Source organism: Echinops telfairi, unplaced genomic scaffold (genome assembly GCF_000313985.2).
Source record: "Echinops telfairi isolate 266 unplaced genomic scaffold, ASM31398v2 ScPeMD7_3;HRSCAF=10, whole genome shotgun sequence".
In the NCBI taxonomy this organism is placed as follows: domain Eukaryota; kingdom Metazoa; phylum Chordata; class Mammalia; order Afrosoricida; family Tenrecidae; genus Echinops; species Echinops telfairi.
In genome coordinates, this window is record NW_022103899.1 from 27,729,404 (window position 1) to 27,740,939 (window position 11,536).

General features: G+C 42.2%; 1 protein-coding gene across 2 annotated transcripts in view; it reads left to right on the top strand.

The window, feature by feature from the left end:
• Positions 1 to 11,536, top strand: part of CDK15 (cyclin dependent kinase 15) — a 116,257-nt gene that overhangs the window by 19,597 nt on the left and 85,124 nt on the right. The window lies entirely within an intron of this gene.

Here is an 11,536-nt window from a genome sequence, read left to right on the forward strand (position 1 = left end):
TCTCCATTAATTAACGATGCAGCTTGATGGCACGTTTGATCAAGTTAAAACTGAAGCAGCTAGCAGAATGCTTCAGTTTTTCATCATTGGCTTTGGCAGTTTATGTGAACAATAGTTACAACAACTGGTTTTCTTTGTAGGAGTACATATATTATCATATCTCATAGAGCTAGCTGTAAGTTCACAATACATCTTGACATGTTCCTTTTGATAATGAATGTGACACCGTTCCTCTTGACGTTGTCACTACAAGCATAGTAAGTCATAGGAGTGACCAACTCAAAACAGCCAATACATGTCAGCTTACTAATCCTTGGACATTGATCTCTATGCATTCCATTTTACTTTCGACAACTTCCAATTTTCATAGATTCACATTTCAAATATTCCACATTCTGATTGTTAATGAATGCTTGGCAGTTATTTCTTCTTCTTTAAAAAAAATCATTGTATTGGGGGCTCGTAAAACTCTTATCACAATCCATACACCCATCCATTGCATCAAGCACATTTGTACATTTGTTGCCATCATCATTCTCAAAACATTTTCTTTCTACTTGAGCCCTTGGTATCAGCTCCTAATCCCCCCACACACACACCCTCCCTTCCGAACCCTTGATAATTTATAAAATATTATTGTTTTTCAGTTACGTCTTCCTATCTTGAATAGTATCCCATCAGCAAATCAAGATCCCCAAAGCTTGGGCTTATCTTTCATTTCAGAGGGACACCACCACCTGCTGCTTTATGACAAGACTGCAGGAGTCACCAAAGGGAGCAGGGAGACTGGTGAGGAAGCATTAACACTTGCAATAATACAGCCACGGGAAAAGCATAATAAGACAGCCAAGCTATGAAAGGAGCCCTTGTCATGTAATGGCTCAGCACTAACTGAATGTTTGCCAGATTGAACCCACTCGTCTGCTCGGTGGTTATCAACACCCAGAAAGCTAACTGCCTAGGAAATTACTACTCTGTCCTATGAGGTTGTGATGAGTTGTAATGAATTTGATGACACCTAAAACAACATGACTTTGACTTGAATCCGGATGGTAGCAAAGGAGATGGCAATAAGAGACAGGTTCCAGACATACTTACAAGCAGTGTGAACAGATGTAGTGATGGGTTGAATGAGAGCATTTAAGAAAAGAGGCGTTGCCCTTTACTTTGAGTGACTAATCCTCACAAAATGGATTAATGACTTTAAGGATCTCTGCAAGGATATTGTGCATTAAATATAAGACTTACCATGTACAGTAACTGTAAGCAATTAATAGAGAAATGGTTTAATGGAACTGTCCCTCTGCCTACAAAATTGGAAACTTCAAGAAAATGGTATGAAACACAATTTTATACCCCGTGGTTTTAGTAGTGGAGTCTGGAGTAGCACAAAACAGTTAAACTCTGAGCTACTAAGGAGAGGTGGATGGTTCAGACCTACCCCGAGGCTCTTCAGAAGACAGGCCCGACACTCTGCTTCCAAGGAGTCACAGTGATGACAGGCCTGCAGGGTGTTCTGCTCCGACGCACTGCACCTGCGCACGTTGGAACCCGGACCGCACTGCACCTGCGCACGTTGGAACCCGCTCTGCGGTACCCGGTTGTTATCAGTGGACCTCCTGCTAAGGAGATCTTAGTCCTTGAGACTTCTAGCAAATGGTAATATAAGGAACAAAGCACTTTAAAAATAAGCCGCGGGGGTTTCAACAATATGATATTTAAATGAAAATGAAATTGCATTAAAAATAAAAGTAAAATATCTTAGGAATAGAGAAAGAGGACGTTCGACTCCCATCAAGAGCTACCATCGCAGAAACTCACGGGGCAGTTGTACCCTGGCCTGCAGGGTTGCTATGAGTCGGCATCGACTCCACGGCAGTGAGTTTATATATTTCTTTTTTTCCCCCTTCCATTTACTTTATTTATTTATTTGCAGTTAATATATTTCAACTTTACCTTAGCCTTTTACATTTTAGTATCAGTGTATGCTTTATGGTATGTGTGTGTGAGGGGGCTTCAAAATGTTCATAGAAAAATTGAATGAGAAGATGAGGGATTTTTTTCTTTTTCTTCTGCGATACAGTACCTTTTTATAAAGTTTTATTGCCATATAATTCACATATCATACAATTTAATGATCCAATCATATTAATAATAGTTGTCCGGAAATGTACAAATTGCTTGACACAATGGATGTATGGATGTATTTTTGAAAAGAGCTGTATGAGCCCCCAATAAAATGATTAATAATATTAAAAAAAAGAATGGTTGTGAAATCATCACCATTTTCAATTTCAGAACATTTTCTTCTCGTACTCATTGTTGTTATTTCCCCACTTCCCCCACCACCCCTGCCATGCCCTTAGGTAATGATGAATCCAGTCACTGTCTCGATAGACTCACCCATCCTGGATGCTGGCATTTTGAAAAGCATGCAAAAAGCAAATAAACAAACAAGTCCCAACAACCGTGACAAACAAAAGAGAAACACCTCAATCAAAAAGAAAGCAGAAACTATTAAGAACTGAAACAACTTTAAAGTGGGTCAACAGGGAGAGCAAATAAGAAGGCATAACATATTAAACTGACTACATCTGCCATAATCAACTCTACAATGCTCTCTGTCTGATAGCAAGGCTAGTCACATCCCCCAACTACGGTCAGAGGGGATTCACCGGAGGCTTAATCCATGTGTGGACCCTGCAAATGGGTTTTGGGCCTCCACTGTCACCCAGAGTCTTCTATGAACTGGATTTTCAGAATTTAAGCCCTGATACATTCCTTCACTTTGGATTTGGATTTTGTGATTTACAATCTTTGGATCACACAAGCTGGTATACTTCTTTTATGTGGACTTAGTTGATGTCTCACTTAGATGACTGCTTGTTTTCAGAGAATCCTTTAAGACCCCAGGCTGGATTCTTTACCACACTTTGCTATAGCACTCATATCTTCATACACATTACCTTTTAAAAAGCTTTTTATTTTGATTTAAGTAGTAGTGGGATTCAGCCAGTTCCCACCGGTTCAGCAGAACCAATAGCTCATTGTTTGTTGAGTTCAGCACACTGGTTGTTAAAATGGTACTTTTAATCAGGGTTCTCTGTAAGGTGGGCAGCTGGGCAGCCACCCAATGTAGAAACAACAAATTTATTTACTCTTTTTTTTACAATTAAATCATTTTATTGGGGGCTTGTACAACTCTTATCACAATCCACACATACATCCATTGTGTCAAGCACATTTGTACATTTGTTTCCCTCATCATTCTCAAAACATTTGCTTTCTACTTGATCCCTTGGTATCAGCTCCTCATTTTTCTCCTCCCTCCCTCCCCATGAACCCTTGATAATTTATAAATTATTATTATTTTGTCATCTCTTACACCGTCCGACATCTCCCTTTACCCACTTCTTCGCTGTCCATCCCCCAGGGAGGAGGTTATATGTAGATCCTTGTACTCAGTTCTCCCTTTCCACCCCACCCTCCCTTCACCCTCCTGTCCTTACTCTTTTTTAACGTGCATCTATGCAATAGCATACTCAGAACATCGTAGTAATGTTCATTCCACCTATAAAACCTGAAATCCAAACTCACTGGCGTCAAGTCAGTGCTGACTCACAGTGACGCTCTGTGCATTTCTGAGACTGTCCCTGTTTATGCGAGTAGAGAGCCCTGTGTTTCTCCAGCAAGCTGCTGGTCCTTTCAAATGCAGACTATCACAGCCTGACACATAATCACTGTACCACCACGGCCCCTCATTCCATCCGTAGATACAACAAAATTAGACAGAAGCATGCTTGTAATATGTGTTTATTCGTTTCATAAACTCATGATACTTGATGAAATACTACATTTTTATTCCCTCGCATTTGGCACTTCAGTAAACAAACATACAATGTAAAGAGGAAAAGTGCCAAAGAACCAGGTGACACTGTCATTTGTTTCAGCTTTGTGTTATGCCCCAAATCCTACGAGACATTTTGAGTGAATTATGCAATTCCTGACAGTATTCAAAGAGCTAAAATATATTGTCAGAACAATTTTTGTAAGTTCAGCAGGAGTGAAAAGGGGTTTATCCAAAGATGAACATAATATGTTCAGGGAAGAGAAGCCGCCTGTTTCTAATATACCAAACACATTGACTATTATCTAATTGGCCTGCCTCTAAAGGAATGGGGTCCTACTTCTACAATGAAAAGATGCGCAAGAATAAATTACATAGCCAACGATGTTCCGATCAAAGCGAAGAATATTGCCAGTGAGGATGCCAATTGAAAAGCAATATGGAAATACCTTCAATAACAGTTTAGTTGTTTTTTGGTCAGGTATTATCAAATACTTTTTCATTAATATTTTACAACTCTTTCTTATAATCTAGTTTTATGTATCTCTTTTATTGTTCTTATTTAAGCATTAATTAGTGAAATAATAAGTACTTCTTGGTCTATCTTTTTTTATATACTTAAAATGGTCATCAGGGCAGTAAACCAGTTGTTACTTTATTTGAATCCCCCACTGGATTTGGGCGGGATCACAGAGGCCTACGGAGCAGAGCATCAGTTTTACATTCAACAATTTCTACACGTTTCGGTTGTCTCAATGTGCCATCGCTTGCCCGTTCCCTCTCCATGTTTCCTATTTCCATCCTCCTTCTCGTCCTTGAGTACACGCTGTGCGTTTGACCGGAGAGGGCTGACTCTTCTAACACAGGTGCGAGTTCAGTTCCAGACCCAAAGAGTGACTCAGGGCCTTGTTGGAGGTCCCACCGGTCAGTCTGATCTCCTGTAGAATTTTGAGTTGTGTTCCATATTTTCCTCCTACCCTATCCAGGACCTTCGAATGTGATCCTTTTCAGGGAAGTTGGTAGAGGTAGGTTCATAGGCTCCCAAACTTATTTTGCCTTTCACCCCTTTTTCAGATAATAAAAGATTGCTCAATGTCCCCTGGCAATTAAAAACTTCTGCACTATAGCCCACCATCCAGGATAAAGTGTAGGCGTCTGCTTTTACAGCCCCACTGGATTGTTCTAGCGCTCCTCAGGGGGTGGTATCACCCACTTTAGGAAACCCTGCTCTGGTACGTCTGGTCTAAGGGCTGTGGAGACTGATGTTTGCATGGTCTATCAGTCTATCAGACTAGTTGTTTGATAATGGAATTTAGCCAGGGACTTCTTGAATTCTACATCTAGATAAGCTATATAAAGAGAAAGTAATTTATGCAATGCTTTTTAAGCAAATCACACATAAAATACATGCTCAAGCATTCTTGACTGATGGTCAGAAAAGGCCAGACATGACTGCTTTAAATATGGAAGGTGTTGAAGATTCTTTAGCTGAAACACAGCATAAGGAAGTAACAGTTTAAAGTATTCTATAAACCCCAAACTGCTCTAAGAAGTCTATTAATTTTTTAAAACGTCACTGTGTTGCTCGGTGAGTGAGGGTTGATGAGATTGCAGGTGAACGGGGCTTGCTGGAAAGAAGCTGACGACAGGATCTTCTAATTTCCATCCATGTGATGCTTTCCGTCCACCAAGCTTTTCGCTTAGGGGATTTGATTCCACCAGACATGAACCCCATGAAGTAGAACTGGGAAAGGCTTTATAGCTTTTTCATAGGCAGCGAATCGAGACTTGGCTTTTGATATTCCCGGCACTCCCTCTGATAGGAAATGGCAGACACTCGATAAAGATGTGTGATAAATTAAGAGGATGCTCTCAGCTGAGCGTCGCACTAGGGGATGTGGCAGAGGGAAAGTTAGTCGTCTCAGCGCCCATGTAACCTTCAGTGTGGGCTCAGGGAGATCGCACGCACGCCTCTGAAACTCTTTATTTGCAAAGCAACGTATTTGGAAAAGGGAATCAATGTAACCCATAGGTACTCACCAGGCCAGAATTTTAAATGCCGTTAAAACAGAATAGGGTTACCAGTTACATTAGGGCTCCTTTGGTGGTAAGAGGTTTCCATCTCAAAGTGAGCTCAGTACAAAAGGACATTCACGAGCCGACAGACTTGCTAAACATTTTATAACCTAAATGTTTAGAATGTTTTAAAACAAAAATAAGCCTGCAGGGTTTAAGCAGGGTCACCAGGAATCCTGGCCTCTCCCTCTCCCAGCACAGCTTTTCTCTGCCTTAGTTCTATGCCCAGATGGGCTCTTGCTATATGTGGGTCCTCTGGTCACACACATCCTGCTAGCCCCTCAAGACGGCCCTCTCAGTGGAAAAAGAGAGCATGTCTTTGCTGGTGGCACCAGCCACAGACTCCCAAACTAATTTGGCCAACTGCCCTTTTTTCCAGAAAAAAATTCGTGCTCACCAGGCAATTAAGAACTTTTACTCCAGCTCATAACTCAGAATAAAATGTTGAATTCTGGTTTTACAACCCTTTGGATAATTCCAATGCCTTCCAGGGCGGGGTATCACTCACTTTGGGAAACACTGCTTGGGTTTCCAAGAAAGTGTTAATTTCCTAGAAGAAAATAGAAGTGGCCCTACCAGAGAGGAGTGTAGCCTGTCAATCATGTCATCACCAACGATGCCTCTGTGTGGGCATGGCCGCCTCCTGAGGATTCTGGGAACGCCTGTCTTCCTCCCTGGAGGGGGGATGCGCACTCTCTCTGCTTCACATTCCTGTTGACAAGCAACATGGGGCCACACTGATGGCAGCTGGAGCCCTGGGATGCTTCCACCGCCTCTGGATCCACAAGGCTTTCCCCCCCTGATCTTCCTGCATTCGGCATCATTGCATGTGCTGAAGAGGAATTATGGGCTAATATCAGACATATGGACTAGCATAGAACTTAAGGATTTTATCTGGATTGGGCTGGGATGCTTTCTTAATATACAATTATTCTGATATAAAGCTCTCTCTTATACACATATGATTGTCTCTAGATTTGTTCCTCTAGTCAACCCGGACTAACACATTATTTGATGGGTTAGTTTTATGTCATTGAAAAAAAGATATATTTGAAATAATAAGTCATTGGTTTTGCAAAATTCTATCATATGATCTCTGTGGTAGTTTCAATCAACAAGGCCTTATTTTCTAACTACCAATTCTTCTTCTGAGTTTCAATTTTAGCATCATAATTACCAGTAATTATCAGTGCAACATAGTTGCAGTTGCATTAATCTCAGACTACAGACATTTCTTCATTTTGGCATTCCTGATCGGTATGTAAATTGGAGTAATCATTGTATTAACTGAGTCTTGCCGGTACTCATTGCCATGAGGTAGATTTGACCCATCGCTTGGCTACAGAGGGTCTCTGAGCCTCTAAGTCTCTTCTCCCTCAGAGCCACTAGGTTTGAACTGCTGACCTTACTATTAGCAGTCCAGCGCTTACCCAACAGAGGCAGAGGAGCTCCCTGTTCTTCCTTGTAGGTATATGGACCTTATCCTATTACTGATAGCCGTTACCGCAAGATACATCTCCAACTGGTCTCTTTGGTGATGAATGCCATGCCATTCCTCTTCCATTTCCCATCCTGGCCATAGACTAAATACATGTCTGATTCAAACATGGCCATAATTCATCCATTTTACCTCACTAATACCTAGCATATTGATCTTTAAGCATTTGATTTCATTTTGATGACCTCCAATCATCCTGAATTTATACTTTATACATTGCTAGTTCCAATTACTAACGGATGTTTGCAATTGTCTTGAGTCATTTTGAGTGGTGATGTTCTTGGAAGCTATACTCTACCTACATAAGCATGATAGTGAGGTTTTGTGGCAACTTGAGTGAACCAGGATTCTTAACAGTTTGGCAGTTGAGGCCTCCCACATGCTGTGAAGTAGCATAATGCAACCAATTCCATGATGGTGTTTGCTGTGAGGAGTCAAGCAGTTGTGGGAAGATTCAGGTGGAGAGCAACCCCTTACTCAGGCCATAGCCCTCAGGAAAGTGGCCTACTTCATATGCAAGTAGCCTGTGTGGAAAGTTCCTTCACTTCTTTCTTCACTTCTTGCTGGTCTGGATTCTGTTTTGATCTCCTATCCTTTGGACTTGAGCCCATGGCCCACCATATTGCCTGCCGGCCCTTGGAGCCATAAGAGCCTGCCAACCTTGGACTCATTCACTTCTGCATCCAACTATCCATGGACTTTCGGCTTAGTCTTCTTGGTTCCTGGTTGGTCTTCTGGCTTCCTGGTCCATCAGCCCCAGTAGCTATACGAGTCAGGAAAATTCTTCAGCTTAACATCTGACTTACAGATATGAACTGGACAGGATTTACCTGCTTCTATACCTGTGTGTCACTTTCTTGATAAAATTTTTTAAATTTATATATGATTTTATGTATACATGTCACTGGTTTTGCTTCTCAAGAGAAACCAGGCTAACACAGTCATTAAGGTTGACTCTACTTTGAAGAAGGAGCTTGGTGGTGCTGTGGGTTAAACATTGAGTTGCTAACTGAAAGGTCAATCATTTGAACCTATCAGCCACTCTGAAGAAGAATGATGAAGCAGTCTGCTCCTGTAAAGATTTACAGCCTTGGAAACCCCATGGGTCAGTCGTACTCTGTCCTATGGAGTTACTAAGAGTTGGAATCAACTTGATGGCAGTGGATTTGAGGTTGTTTGTTTCTTACCTTGATGAAGTAGCTCTTCCCCATTCATGTTTTGTGTCTTCCAACCAAAGGAGCTCATCTAGCAGCCCTATCCCATACAATATCCTGCTGCAATTCATAAGGTTTTCACTGGCTAGCTGCTTTAGGAGTACTTCACCAAGTCCTCCTTTCTAGTCTGCTTCTGTCTGAAGCTTTGTTGTAACCTGTCCACTATGGGTGACCTGCTGGTCTTTGAAATCACAGCAGCATACAAATGACCACAGCACAACAAACTGACAGATGAGTGGTGGTCTGTGCTGGTTGGAATCAACTGGAAGGTCACTATCAACAACAGCAGAGGGTTGGTGCAAGTATCCTCTGTAAGGCCTGTCTTTCAGTTTTATACTTTCCTTTCAATCCAAGGATCCCTGGTAGCATAGTGGATCAAATGTTGGGCCACTAATCACAAAGATGGTGGTTCAAGCCCCACCAGCTACGTTGCAGAAGAAAATGAGACTATCTAAATATTTACAATCTCAAAAGCCCAAAGGAGAGGTTTGGTTCTGTCCTATAGGGTTGTTATGAGTTAGAATCCACTAGTAGTGTGTGTGTGGTGTCCTTTACATTTTACAGAGCCTGGTAGGGCGATGGTTAAATGCTTGGCTGCTAATTGAAAGGTTGGCAGTTCAGACACAGCCAACTGCTCTGCAGGAGTCAGACCTGATGGTATGCTTCTGTAAAGCTATAGCAAAGAAAACTCACATGGGATTGTTGTGAGTCAAATTCAACTCAACAAGACACAAGAACAACAAGTCTTATAGACAACATTTCTTTATGCAGCAGCCTCTGTATTGAAACACATGACACTCGTGTCTTTTTCTGGTCTCCACCCTGCTGAAGCCAGGGTTCTTGGTGCGGACTAAGTGATCCATGGCATACAGGAATATAGAGAAAGGATAATACAAAAACAAACAAACAAACAAAAAACCGCCTTTCAATCTCCCAACCAGCCACTCGCTGGCTCTTTAGTACCTTTCCCCATGGAAGGCTATTGAGGAGATTCTGAGTTTGTACTGAGTAGAACTGACGCCACAAGATTGTCAATGGCTGCGTTTTGGAAGCTGATTGCCAGGCTGTTCCTCTGAGGCTGCACTGAGTGAGTTCAAATTGTCAGATTTTCAGTTAGTAGTTGAACATTTAACTATTTTGTGCCACCCAGTGACTCCTAGGCTGCATTTAACAGCACAATAATAACCTGTTACTGTAGAGGCAATAGACAATGTGATGGAGGACGTAGAGGGACAAAGTTATGAAAACTTCTTAGACATAACCAAACACCTTGAGGGAATGAGCATCTGGGCATGGGGGCGGGGCGGGGATCAGGACCAGAGTCTGGGGGAGACGCCAAGATCAATTGGAATAAAAGAGCTCACAAAGACAATGGTCCACATCCTCCTTTCATGAGTAGCAACTTGGGTTTTAAAAGCTTGCAAGCAGTCATTTAAGGGGAAACTATTTATGGAAAGACCTGGGAACAATTAATTCCATGGACTCATGGAAGGTGCCAGTACCAGTCTCCCCAACACGGAGATCAGAAGAACTAGATGGTGTCCAGCTACCACTACTCACTGCTCTGAAAAGGAGCACAGCAGAGGGGCCTGGACAGAATGGGAGAAAAGGGTGGAACAAAACGCAAAGTCATAGGTCGACTAGTAAGACTGCTGGGACTTGCACCTTTGCACCCACCCCCAGTCAAATCCACAAGACTGGCTCTGAGGCCTGCGCTGCACTCACTCTAGAGTTAGAACATCCAACTGTGCAAGATCAAAAAGCCATCCTTTACCTGAGGGCAAAGTTCAGAGGGTTAGGCAAAAAGGAAACAGGAAACACAGGAAGTGAACAGAGAGGTGGTACAGCGAGGGCCTTGCAATGGATGAGGAGAAACAAAACGTGCAGGAATCATTAAAGAGGAAACCAGTGATCTGCTCTGTGGACCTTCACCTAGTTCACAAGAAAGGTGGTTTTGTTGTATGTTAAGAGTTCATCAAGAGTTCCCAGCACACCCCATTCTCATTCCCCTCACAAGACTTAGGCCATCTCTTCTCTTCAGGTTTGCCTTTTCTCTTTTTCAGAGAGGGTTTCTTCGATTTTAAGAAAATTCCCTCTCCTTTCCATTGTTTCAACAGTTCTTTAACCCGCTCCTTTATCCCTGCCTTCCACCACCACCACCACCACCTGCCCAGTCCGCCATCCCCACCTCCCTCCCCTGTAGCCTGGAAGGGTCGAATACAGCTCTGCTCTGGAAGGAGTATTCCCTGCTCCTCCTGTGTCCTCTGTCTCTCCAGCTCTCTCTCTATTGTTCTGAAGCCAGATGGTATGATTCCCCAAGGAGAGCATTTGCAAAGTGCTCTGAGTGCTTCGAGAAAATTGATTTGATAAATGGAAACATTCCTTACAACTACTCTGTCCTAGAAGGAAACAAAATGTGTGGACATGCGATGACTCACCAGGTTAACAAACAATGGAGATGCTGTGTCATTTTAAGTATTATTCCACAAGAGATTTCCCCCCCAGTAGTACAAACTAGAATGCTTGGTTTTAAATGTTTAAAAATGAAATACCACATATATTCGTGTATAAGCTGAGTTTTTCAGCACATTTTTATACAGTTTTTGTGGTAAAATTAGGTGCCCCGGCTGATATTCGGGTCGGCTTATACTCGAGTATATACGCTTGATTTTGTAAGGTAGCACTTTCATTATCAATGCTTGGTTTCCTTGCAAGTCTGGCTAGACCAGAGGATGTACACTGGTACAGATAGGAACTAGAAACACAGGGAATCCAGTTTGGAAACTTGCAGTTTCCTTGCAAGTCTGGCTAGACCAGAGGATGTACACTGGTACAGATAGGAACTGGAAACACAGGGAATCCAGTTTGGAAACTTGCAGTTTCCTTGCAAGTCTGGCTAGA